The sequence below is a fragment of the Bombus vancouverensis genome, chromosome 2 (assembly GCF_051014615.1).
Source record: "Bombus vancouverensis nearcticus chromosome 2, iyBomVanc1_principal, whole genome shotgun sequence".
In the NCBI taxonomy this organism is placed as follows: domain Eukaryota; kingdom Metazoa; phylum Arthropoda; class Insecta; order Hymenoptera; family Apidae; genus Bombus; species Bombus vancouverensis.
In genome coordinates this window covers 9,975,349-9,989,018 of record NC_134912.1, presented here as the reverse complement: position 1 = coordinate 9,989,018, position 13,670 = coordinate 9,975,349, and positions in this window count along the sequence as shown.

Below are 13,670 nucleotides of genomic sequence, written 5' to 3'. Positions count from 1 at the left end.
TACTCTGAAAAACCAAACTGATCAACTGCACTTGTTGATTCGATTCGATTTGATTCTCGAGAAACAAGCGACCGAGAGAAGAAATCACTTATTTTTAAATATTTATTTACTGCAAGAAGATGGTATAAATAATAATAAGTTTCAAAGTGTTTGCAACGTTACCAGGTTTCTCTACTATTCAATTTATGAAACATTTCACTGTGGTTTCTGAACGACGCACACGTTTCAATATAAAGCGACGAATATTCAAAAACTGTTAATTTTACATCACCCATTTCCTTTCAAAGAATCAAACACAAAATTCCCTAATCCTATGGTTCAGTGCCACGTTCTCTACCCGAGCTCTTAGCATTCGTGCGAGGAAATTTCGCAGCGTAAGATCGAAATCTTGTCAGAATCAAATCGTCTCCGCATCATCAACGAGTCCTTGAAACTTCAAAGGGGCGAATAAGAAATCCGAATTCAGACGCGACGCTTTTCTATATCATTTGGAGCGGAACGGTTCGTACGCGTATTCTCTCCCACCGGGGGTGGCTAGAAAGTTTAGGTATTGGGGATGGTTGGTTTATATGGATACAAAGCGTAGAGGTGTGCGCACGGCTGAGTGCGTACGAGCAATCGGTTTAGAGACGGCCGACCGACGATAACAAGGCTGGGCCTGGTAAAAGGAAACGAAACATCGCAGAATATGCGTGCGGAATTTTTCATGCAATCCCATAAATGGAACGCGTGGCATGGCGCGCACCTTTGCCATGTATGATGGTCTCGCTTCTGCTCGAATGACTCTGCTCGTCTCTCTTCTCGCTGCCTCGCGCGCTCTCTCTCTGTCTGTCTCTCTCTCTGAGAGAAGAGAACGACGAAAACTCCTCGTGCACTGGTTGCACGTCCCATTGCGCAAATGCGCCGTTTGGATTCCGCCGACGGCCGCGCTCCAGAGATGTATTTTATGACCAGGTTGTGTGCGCTATGGAACACGCAGACCCCATAGGAAGTCCATTCCAGAATCACGGATAAAGGTGGCCCTATGTTGCTTCCCGAAGAAAGACTCTCCCTCCGATTGTTTTCTCGTTTAATTGGCCACGTTCAGACCGAAACCCTTCGAATGTCTCAGGATACGGAGCTCGGTTTTTCAAATTGAACTCACACTACGATTGCTTGCTTAATGTTGCTCTTTGCCGTATTGCTTTCGAGATAATCTCATCGAGGTGTGTTCCTCGAGTTAATGTTTATGAAATTTGTTCGGTATGGTGTGGTTGTAGTATGTTGTATTCGACAAGTTGAATTGAGAACCAGATTTATATATTTCGATTGTTAATGGGATGTGTGTAATACGTACATTGTACGTTTTCAGAATAAAGTATGTTATATAATGTTTTTAATCGAAAATAATAATATAATTTAATACACACGTCTTAGAATTAGAAAGTAAACTGGATTAAAAGATTGCTGAAAGTACATTTACATAGAGAGAAGAATTATACTCTGCAAAATGACTAAAAGTCAATTGAGTTAACCCTAGGCAGTCGTTTAATGTACGCTGTCGTCGTATCCAGTTAGATCATTACCATAATTAGTTGAATTTGATCGCGGTTCTGTGTGCTTTTGGGGCTTATTGGCTTGTTCGTCGTTTAATCAATGCCATTACCTCTAGCACTACTGTTTTATACCTATGAGAGTCGTGAGATGAAGAGACGGAAAGCAACTTCCTTGTGCAAGAGTGCGCGTGGATACCATAAATCACGTAACGATCCATGAAAACCTATACTGCGAGCTATTGTTAATTAATGTAAAAATAATAATCTCTATGAGAGGTTGTGGTATACTAAACAGCGAACAGAAACAAAAGTTTGCCCGGTGTTGCAATGCAGTTACAATATGATTAATAAATGAAACTTTCGGAATGTATGAAATGGATGTTTATTTGATTAATTAACGGTTTTTAAATCTTTAAGTTTCAGATTGAATTGTATTATAAATTGTTATTTATAACATTTACCAACGGAACAGGTAATGAAATAATTGAATGAAACGAACGAATGAAATTAATCTGAACGTAGATATTTGATAAAAGTTTAGTAACTCAATTTCCATTAATGTGTCTCTTTAAAAATATTTATAAAAAGATTTCCTGTAGATTTAATTAATATTTCTAGCAGTTATTGGTCATAATTGATTTAATTAGATAAATGAAAACATATTGTACATAAAAGTGTTGACTGAGTTATAGCAAAATAGATAAATAGGTAGGATATACAAATTTTACATTAGGCAGGTATTGGTTCACTTATCAAGATACTCCCTTTTCTTCTTTCCCTTTCTACATCGATAATGTCTTTCTCTTCTTCCTTCTTCACTTTCCATTTCTTGTCTCTCTCTCCTTCTTCACCTCTCTCTGCCATCGTATTTTCTTTCTTTTATTTCTCCTCTTCTTTTCTTCCTTCTCTCTCTTTTTTCTGCTTCGAGTGTACATATTAGATCAACGGCATCCGCAGGGTTAAGTATATTTCACGACTCGTATATATCTCTCGATGGACCTCCACGAATTATAACTTGGATCATATTACGTCATATGCCGAGGTAGCGTGACGACGTGGCCCCACTACAAATATTTCTTAAAGAAATAAGGTTCTATCGTCTAATATGTAATAACTCGTCAGTGATGCCCCCGGCACGATATTTCTCTCGGCAGAATCAACGCGTTCTCCGCCGACACCGAGGCGAACGAAAGTGTGCCGGGGCATTTTTACAGCACCAGTGAAGGAGAAGGACGAAGGAAGCAAAATCGCCCCGGAGAGTAGTACATCCTTCCCCTATACGAAAGAAAATCGAGGATGGTGTCGTAAAAAGGAATTTACTGGACGACTTATGTGCCCATAGAAGAAAGAGCGGCAATAACACTGGTCAGGAAAAGAGCGAGGGGTTCGGGGGTCAAAAGGCACGCGTCCAAACCCTTTAATTAAGCCCATTTGACGAGCTACGTTACGTTGAATTTTGCGTCCTTTCTAATTGAGAAGGACCCAGGATACTTTTCTAATTAAAAAACTTTTTGGCTAGAAAACATTATCTTGCGGAGTTGAATCTTGCTGGTTGCTTCTATACGCAACGCTATAGCAAGACTATAGCATTCGGGTAAAACTTCTATTTATTTAGCTAGATTTCAGAGCTTCCGCGATTTTCACTGTAATATCCATACAGTATATAAATTACCTGGTTGATAAAAACGAGTGAACACTTCGAAAATAACTTAGTAAAACTTAAACAAAGAGTATTCGAAAGATTCGCTTACTGAAATTTATCAGGTGACAAAATAATTCTATTTCGATGCCAAAGTTTGTGAAGAAGGATTACCAAAAATATTTTCACAATTCGCTAGGATTCTATGTTTCTGCATTTTTATTACACGAAACTTCTTATCGTTAGCTAACAGCTGTTACAACTAAAGATATATCTCTGGCGAATATAAATTGGCAATTAAGAGCAAAAGTTTTGAAACGGCACTTATGCGTGGTGGCATGAAAGGGATTCAGCTTGCGGAAGAAAGCAAGGAACGGGCCAAAGTGACATCTCGAAAGTTTCTCATTCTTGAAACTTAAGTTTGCCTTTCAGAGGTTGGCCGAAGGGTGAGGGACCGAGTCTCTTCATCTGTCAGGTGCAACCAGTTATCGAGTTACTTAAAGCGTTCCTCCTTGTAAACGTATCTTACGATGCGCTGCTCACGGTTATGTCAAAGAGAAAGCTGCTGCTGGTTACAGCACAGAGATTCGTGTGATCCGTTTTCTTCGCGCGTCCCTTAAACTGATTGCGTATGTGGGGCGAAACGAGTGACTTCTTTTTTGCGAAGCACGCTAGTAAAACGCACGGATGGCCAACATCTTAATTAAATCTGCGCTCCAGTTACTTCTTATTTAAAGAAGACCATCCTTTCTTGTTACATAAAAATATCAAGTTAACGTACAATACAGAGATTACGATGTTCTTGCAGGATCTCTTTCGGAGTGGATGTCCTAGAATATTTTGCCCGCAGTGGAAATAAAAAGACTACAGTTCCCGACTATCTTTCTAGAACCATTAATTAATTGAAAGAAAACTTCCTAAAGATTTCACGATCTCGTATATTCGGTAACAGTAATAACAGTATATTTTGTCAGTTTGTTAACATTGTATTTTAATTATGTAAAATATTTTCGGTCAATGACACACTTTCACTGGTAATAAATTTAAAAACGAATGCCAGGCGGGTAAATAAAAGGAAGCTCAATCTACGGACGTGGCGTAACGTATAAATTCATTTCACAGGGGCAGAACTCAATTTATATAAAGCACTGGCTTTCACGTTTTTACGATCTCCTCCGATAAAACAACAATGTACCATTCGAAGAACGAAAAGGTATAGGGTAAAGTTAGCCAAGAAATCAGACATATGGAGTACCGACTAGCGACAGTCCGTCGGCTGAGAATAGTTCGCAAAGTTAGGAGGGTGATAGATGATGACGGTGTGATGACATTAATAACACCTTATTAGCGCTAGACACAATTCGCATACCGTTCCCAGATAGATGAGATTGCAGTTAACTTTCTACCAGAGATGGTTCGCTTATGGCATTGAAATGTAAAACTCAGACATACATCATTCACAATTCATTTAATTTCCCTTTTGAATTTTAATTACAATTAATTAAGTATTTACCATATTTAAATACTTGTTATACGAAGTTGCTTTTGTTTCGTTGTTTTATTATACGTTATTTAGTTATATTATTAATTATTATTAATAATTTATAAATTATTTAGTTTTCGTGGACAGATGAGAAATAAGATAAGCTACATAAAAATAAAACCTCTTTAATTAACAGCATATTTTAACATTTTAAAGAAGCAAATAATTTTTTTATCTGCAATGGTCTAAATAGAATATTACGTTATTTAATATAGACGGATTAAAGCTAAAATATTCGAAGAGGAAAGTAATACATTAAATACTATAAAATTGTTTAACATTTCGCAATCTCTGCTGACAATGATAACCGTAAATATAACACTAATGCAGATGCACGTACGAAATCTTAGCGAATTTACGAGCAGCGTAAAAAGGACACCGTGTAACCAATACAGAATAGAATTTTATGAAGCTTTTACGAGCGCGCGCAAAAAATATAAAATTTATACACCGACAGTCATGAAAGGTACAATTTTGTCGCGCATTGCTTTAATGCTTGCTTTTACGATTAGAACCTCCCGTATATTAAATTCTACGGCATCGCTAAGCATACGCTCGTCACTGTTAATTCAAGCTTACCCTATCGTATTATGGAATCCATTTTCGAACTAATAAATTCAAAGCACGCAGCGATTCAAACTCACGAACAAGCGATTGTACACATTCACTTGATATAATTTCGTGACGACTCGTTGCAAATAAAAATTTCCATAAAAAATTTTAGTATTCTCTAATAGAATGCGTGATAAAACGGGACATTTTTATTCGCTAAAATAGTCTTCGTTACTTTAACGTTTATTCCATAAATCTACCCAAACAAATAATCGCAATCGACTCTAAATATAAAAATACTTTTCAATTTATATAATTATCAGATTTAAAAAGAATGACAATTTTTTCTCAATATGCAGATACGATCCGTTTTCTACAAATCTTCGTGTCGAAACATGATTAATCGCGATTAGCAAGTCCGGTGATTTGTTCGTCCGAGGATGCTCGTAGAAATGAACGCGAAATAGGCGTGGACTTGTCGTTATTCGCGGTCGGTACACTCGGCTTGGAAAAGTTCCTGCCAGGTCCCGAAATGGCGCTGGGTGGACAGAATCAAATAACAGAACGCGGTTTGTTTGCAAGCCACCCCCGAACGGCTGGCGCAGGAACATACAAACCATCCCCCCTGAAAACAGCGAGTCCAGTCGCGAGCCCTCCGTTCGCCACTCAACCCCCATGAACACCCCTGGCCACCCCCTTCGAGCCAGAGCAATGCGACTGTAGCAGGACACAGCAATCAACGCGAACGACAGTAGCAACGTTCACCGCATACAGATATCCACGGTTTTATTTAGGGCTTTCGGTTAGAAGGTATAGACAAGTACAAACACGGCCGGAATCCAGCAGCTATACGACAGGGGTGTATTTATATATAGACGTGAATAAGCTGGTTTATAGGTATACAGGTTTTTGTCTATGTGTGCCTGTACACACATATCCATCGTATAGTTGCCCTGCGCGCATCCAAGAGCCGGTGGAAATTCATTTTAAGTTTAATGGGGATTTCGCGGGACTAATCCGACTCTTGAGCGATTTCGCCCACCAGGGAAAGCTTTAATTAAGGACTTTACCAGGTAGTCGACGTGTGCGTACACAGAGACAGAGGGGGCGCGTATACATCCGAAGACGAAATTGTCCACTACCACTATTTGAATGGATAGAGGAAGCTCGAGGGCCGGATGCATAATTGAACAATGCGCTGAAACGAAAGCCGATTTCTCTACGCTCATTAGCTCAATTGCATTTTTACGATTTAAATAATGGAATCGGTCTGTATTAATTAGCCGAGCCGGTGACAACACGATCAGCTAATGCGTTCCGCGTCCACCAAAGTGAGTAAATTAGTACGTAAACTGTAAATGTCCGAACGATGAAATTACAAAGTGGCACACCAATCTAATCGAAGTGGTAATGTAATAGAGATATAAATATTGATTTACTTTTTCCCTGTAATTTCCGATAATTTTGTTTCGCTTGTAGAGACGTTTCGATGTTCTGCTTTATTTTTAATTCTTATATGTATAGACACGTTCAAAACTAAGGAATTCTATTAAAAACAAAGTTTCGTCGATGTACTAGAAATTGAATTAACCGAGACTTAAGAAAACTCGTATTAAATAAACCACCATCGACACGTTCTGGTCTCATTATTCGCCTTTCTAATAACCGGTGCGCGTTCACAAAGGCTTGAAATCTTCAACAGTAGTGGTTCGTTGCATAATTGACGACACAGCGACGAGAGTAATTCGCCTCGTTTACCCGGTATACTCGAAGGCGGGCACTTTTCACCGGCGAATAATAATCGTAAAACGACGATTTTAATGAATCGACTCTCTGCTTGATTATTATACGCGGAAGAGCAAGTAATGAGATTGCCGCGCTTGATACATCCGGCTAGTGGCGAGCTAGGTCCTCGAGCATACAATATGAACCCTTAAACGTGGCATGGCGTATCGCTGGTGAAGGGGAGCGACTCGCGTCCATGCATTTACCTTTACCTGGTATACAATCTCGACATACTTGTACAAACATCGAGCGTTTGACGTTAAGAGATCTTGAATAAGGAACACGTAGAGTGGTAAACACGTCGTATCGCGTTGTTCTCCACGCGAAATCCATACATAGACTACCGATAACTACTACGATTTTCATACTAGCAGCGTGTATACATCCTCGCATCGTTTGGTCGCGGAGAACTTAATAAAGACCACTGAGGCGTATTGCAATTTGCACGTATGATGCTCGGTTTGTTGAGTGAAAGCTGGCCAGTACGATGAGAAATAACAGGGGGCGATAGGATCGTGGGCTAAAAGCGGATAGGAGACGCGACGCGGATGGCAAAATTATTAAATTCGTCGGATATCTCATCTTGGTCCTTTTACCTTCTCCGCTGCCTCTTACGCTCGTTTCACTCCCCTTTTATCCCAAGTATTGGTGTCTTTCTGTAGATCAATCTTTCCTGCATCTGCAACTGCATTTCCCGTTAAGATGAAATTCCCAGCCGGCGAGTGGATATAGAGTTGAGTCTCAGTCGAATGGATAGGAAAAGGGTATGGATTACCGCGCTTCGAACGGGATATAGACTGGCTTAAATTTTCCTCGCGTTTTCTTCTCTTAGAAAATTGATTCATATTCCTATTACTGTTGGTAACAATAATCGTGTATATATTAAGACATAAGAAGGGACAATTATCTTAGTTCTATTATATTAGTTCTAGTATTACAATACTCCACATCATATTATAATATATTTCATTTCAACAATGTAACATTTTAACTGATACGGTTCTTTTTAACTTCAACCAGTATATTTGATTGGGTCCTGTCTAAAATAGCGAATCTTTAATGGAAATGCTGTCAACACGCTATGATTTGCTTTCGTAAAGATTTCCACGGGTGCGAGCAAAGTGTAATATCCGGTAGAGTGAAAAATTTCTGCGTGCTACGCTGACAAGGATTCGTATGCACGACAAGAGGGCTGCAAGTTTCCAGAACTTTTAATTGACTCCATCGTGAAACTTAACAGACACGACTTTGATCGTCTTGCTTTCGTTTATCCTGGTCCCGCAATCTTGTGGAGAGACTTGGATTTGACAAGTACGAGAAACGATTTTTACCGCCACGCGAAAGTTTGACAGTTTAAAATAAAAATTAGAAGGTTCGCGTTTGATCTAACCACGACTCGATAAAAAATTTAACTTCTTCGGATAAAGATAGCGAAAATGTATGTATGATAAGGAATAATGATAAATGCGGAATAAAGACAAATAATTTTTAGTACACAGGTAATTAATTCTTTATTAAAGTTTTAGTCTAATAATGTTATATACTTCATATAACAGCAGTGAGCTAAGCAGCTTACTATTGAATTAAAAATTAGTAGAGAACGAATAAATGAATTCTAACTTCGCGTAAAACATTTAATTATATAAATGTTCCGTGAATACTGTAAAATGTATTATACAGTACTTGATACAGTAATAGGAAGGGAAGTTCTGTGGATAGATATTTAATTCCTTGTTTATTAAGTACACTCCACTTACATAATTGTGTTTAAAGCGAAAATTAGTGGGAAATGTTGCTATTATTTTAGCTTCTTTTACGTCTATTCTTTCTCTGAAATTTATCATGATAGACAAATATTACTTATTGAATATGGTTAATTGTTAGTGGAGTTTTAAATTAATCTCCATCGTACTCGCTCGACTCTGCATTGAAACTTTATATGCTACACGTGTGTGTATAGAAAACGTGTTTGTTCGCGAAGAGGACCTTCTCGCTTGTTTACCTGGAAATTACATTTCGTGTTGCATACATTGCCTCATGCTGTGGACGGCTGGAATTACAGATGAAGCAATAGATGGGAGATGAAAAAGAGGAAAGGACGAAAGAAGATAATCATATAAATAAATTGCAATTTGCTAAGCAGAATGAAATGTTCTTCTTTTATCAACCCAGCTTTTCATAATTGCCTTATTTTTGTCTAAGATATATATCAATACTTGCACGAATATTTGCAATGAATCTTCAAGCTTTATAGTATTTTCTTAAAACGGACACAGGAAGTAAATATGATATACAATTAAAATATTTCTACCGACCACTTTACAATGATTAAAAACGTTTAATTTGCAAAATAATAAAAATAATTAATTATGTTTCTTTTTCTCAGTAAAGTGAATATTCCACTTGGAGAATGACGATGATTTGCTTTCTTGGTCTAATGATCTTCCACTCTATTAAGAGCACTGTGCTTCGTTAAAATTCTAGCAGAAAATTGCACCTAGGCATGGCAGACGTGAAAAACGAAGTGCCACGAGGTTGCACGGGGTGAAAGAGGAGTGACGTTGAACGTATAGACTCCGCGAAACTGCTTCAAGCAAGCAGAGAAGTAAGAGAAAATGGAAGAAGAAGAGGAGAACTGGGCCAGCGTGAATAAATTGCGCCTCCGGCAAGAAGAGCGTTGCTTGCGTACAGTTTGACTGGTCAGAGGTAACTGAGGATTTGACGAGTTTGCAAGCTAATATTTCTAAAATACAACACACGAAAATATACTTTGATTCGATACGGTTCAGCTCCGTTTTAGATGAAACTTTATGGGTTTGGAGAATAGCCAAACGTATTAGACAGATTAGTATTCTTTTAGCTGCGATAGCTCAAGTTTAAGAAAGCTTATAAACCTCTTAAAAATTACTCAGAGGCGATTATAAGTAGAGAAAAAAATCTTTTTCCACCCAAAATTTACATTATTCATTTCAATAATTACAAGCCTGCCATCTCATGAACTGGTGTTGAATTGCTTGTTGATACGCTGCTTGCTAAATAAATATCTCACATTCTATCTATAACAGAAAACCTTCTATTGTACACTACTGCCGGCCACTTATCACCCCTCACTCACTCACCAAAATATAGATTACAGGCAAGTAGCGTAGATTACATACATTATATATAAACAACGTGTGTAGTTCATAAATGGTTTCATAAATGATGCGAATATAAAAATTTGTTAGATATAGAATCATATAGTACGTACTCGTACATGTTGAAGAACGTTAAGACAATAGAATGAGAGAGCGAAAGTAGAAAGTGGGCCATCGTGAATAAATGGTATTTCTGATAAGAATGTCCGCCGTACAAGAGATAAGAATTTACAAGCCATTCGAATTTTGATGCGCTGTGAATTAATTCCCATAAAGCTGCGCTAACGCCTTATACGTAACACTTTAAGACGCTTTATCATTTTGATACAAACATTGTTAACATTATCCCTGATTTTGTCGAATCATATAAAATAAATAAATACAAAATTACATTTCATAAATTATTCGTCTTCGTATTAAGATGTACTGAATATGTTGTTATTCGTAAAACAAAGAGTTATTTCGAATCTACAGGGAAAATATAAAGTAGGAAACCAGATCATTGTGAAGAAGCTACGGTATCCGCAAGAAAAATTCAACTTATGTGCGGAACAACCGACCGAGATTCTGAACTACGTATCTAAGGAAACAGACGTAAGGAAATGTTTATAAAAGCACGTACAACGGTAGCAAGGCATTTTCACGGATGATGGAAATGAAACATTTTATCGCATTTATTCCTTTCCATTGGAATCGCAAGTTATTCGCCTCTTGCAACGGAATTCTTTCGAGAAATAATGATTGCGTTTCCTATCTCCTCTTACCACCCATTTGGAACCCTATTAAAATTTGAATTTCAAGCACGAAGAACAATCCTTTGTCCTTTGGGGCTGAAAGCATAGTCACCAGCAGATATTGCTCTTTGTCATTACTTCTAGAAATCACGCTCGTTGCAATCTACATAGCTTCGTTATAACACCAATAGTGTCGACCGTTCAAGATTGAACAGCAAAAATACAATGACAATGTACAGGCGTATTTTCTGCATTGTCAAGATGTATAATCTGAATCGATATCAGGTTTGTGCTAAGAAATGGTGTTCTTATTTCAGCTGATAAGACAAGTCATTCGTTCTGGCATTTAACAAAAGTAATTCCCAGATCAAGTATACCAGATTTTCAAAATACGTATTTGATAAAGTATTTATGAATATTTATGAATATAAGTACATTTTCCTTAATATTTCTTAACTCTTAATCCTTAGATACCGAAATTGAATTTTTTAAAGACCCAGTTAGCGAATATCTTTAACTATTTTATCTTGAATTTTTCTAAAATCTTCTAGGCTATAAATGTAGTCACAAATACTCCAGAATATAGCGATCCAAAAGTGATATATAGCTAGAGAAGCAGACAACAAGGGAGTATTTAGTATCGAAGACGACCGGTGTTCATAAAACAAAAGGCGATACAAAGCATAGTGAAACAACGGCGAAAAGCGAAAAGCGCGGTCGTGATGGCAGAGAAACGAAGATAAAAGGAGAAAGGCAGATAGCAAAGGACGTGTAAGAAAGTGGGCCAGCGCGAATAGATTGCAAGTTCGGATAAGAAGAGCAGCCCGTGTGTATTCCGTCCGGTCAGAGACAAGCAAGGAGCTATTTTCCCTGGAACCACCAGCTATCCAGCTTCGCAACCACGACCAAGCACGAATAGGGTAACGTAACGGCACGAAAGCTGGCGCTAGCAAAATATACGAGCGGCTCGTGGCCCTTACCCACCCCTTCGTCACGATGTTCGCAACGCTTGCATGCTAAGGGCCCGTGTGCTCGTGCCTCGTGCCACGGGAACGTGAGGAGAGTTCGCTGCACCGCGAAAGTCGCTGAGCGCCGTGCTGCGAGCTTTAACCCGTTTACCGTTAGGTACTACGTTCTTAAGCCGCTTACATCGCTCCGCCGCCCCTCTTAGAAAACCACCAGGGCTAGACGATACCGATTCGTCGACGGTCACGTGTAGATAGTGTTTTGCTCGACATTTCGGACCCGAGGATCCTACAAAGACGTTTGCGCCGTGTCGCGTCGCAAACTTTTTATCAGCCTGTACGAAAACCTCCACTGGTGCTTTTGCTTGTGTATTCACGTTCGTAGAATGCTGCAGGGATAGAAATGCTTTTTCCTCGAAACAGGGATAGAAAAACGTGACTGTGCAATGTTATGGTTGCCTGTTTAGCATAGTTCTTTTTATTAGACTTTCTACTATTTTATACACGTGTTATGTATATTTTTGAATTTGTTGGTAAATTGATTTTTATTAATGTAGTAACGGAGTAGAGGATGGATGTTTTATTTGATCGTATATCCGAGCTTTTGGGAAGACTATGTGTAATTTTTATTATGTGATATTGCAACGAGAACGCCGAAGATCAGTGGCCAAGATACCTGCTAGCCAGCGTGTGAAGATCGCAGGTACGTTAAACTGGTGAGAAAGAAAAAATTGCGACATGCTAGAGCCGTCATGGCAGCGATAATACCTACTTAGAGACGATTATTCTGACGAGACTGGCACGAGAACATGCATACGCCTAGTTGAACGTATGTAAGATACCGAAGTTAGTTGTGGGCGATATCAATTTTCACACGGTTACACGCAAAGTGTCAGGAGACGGTAGCTGAAATTCTGGTTACAAATGCTAGTGTTATGAACCAACCTAACGCTCTAAAATGACATTGATCGTCGGGTTTAGATAGCTCTTACATTTCGTCATGCGGTTTTGCAGTAGTTCCACTGCAAACTACGTAAACGAGAATTGTGAAGAATTTCTAAAACAAAATTTTTTGGAACCTCTATTTGATTATCGTGTACTGAGTTTCAAAAATTTTGTTTTCTTGAGTCATTAACGTAAAAACCCATTTTCTTTATAACGGCAAAGTCACAAGGAGCGACAGTTGAAGTTTCAGGTTATTGCATTACGAGAATGTGGATCTCCGGAGAGTCGAACTTGTTTTCCAGTTATGCACTCTTGAGAGTAATACGGAATCAAGTTTATAAGACTTTGGGCAGAGCGCGTTTAACTCCTGTAGAGCGAACAGTCGAAATACAGCTCATATTTGATTAAGCATATTTCATCAAGCATATTTGATCGGTATAAAGGTTAATGTATATTTGTGAAAAAAATTACTAACGTTGTAATTCTTCTATCTTAATATTTTGTAATTAACTATTTTATAGGTACATATGTCAATAGGTACAAACGTTGATGCAACGAGTGAAGCTTGAAATCAGATATTGTGTTTTGTGTTGTTTTGTGCAGGAGAACGTGATTATTATACTAACATTGTCCTTTAACCTTATTCTTATATTCTATGCAACAATCTCCTTTACTGTTCTAAATATCACTAAACTCATAATCGCGACGAAGTTGAAAGTTATGCTGCTCGTCATGCGGTCTTTGATAATTCTTGCTTTTGTTAGTAACCACGATGCAATCCCGGCGGCGGTATTGCAACTAAATTGAATTAATCTCTTACTTAGTAGCGACTTTA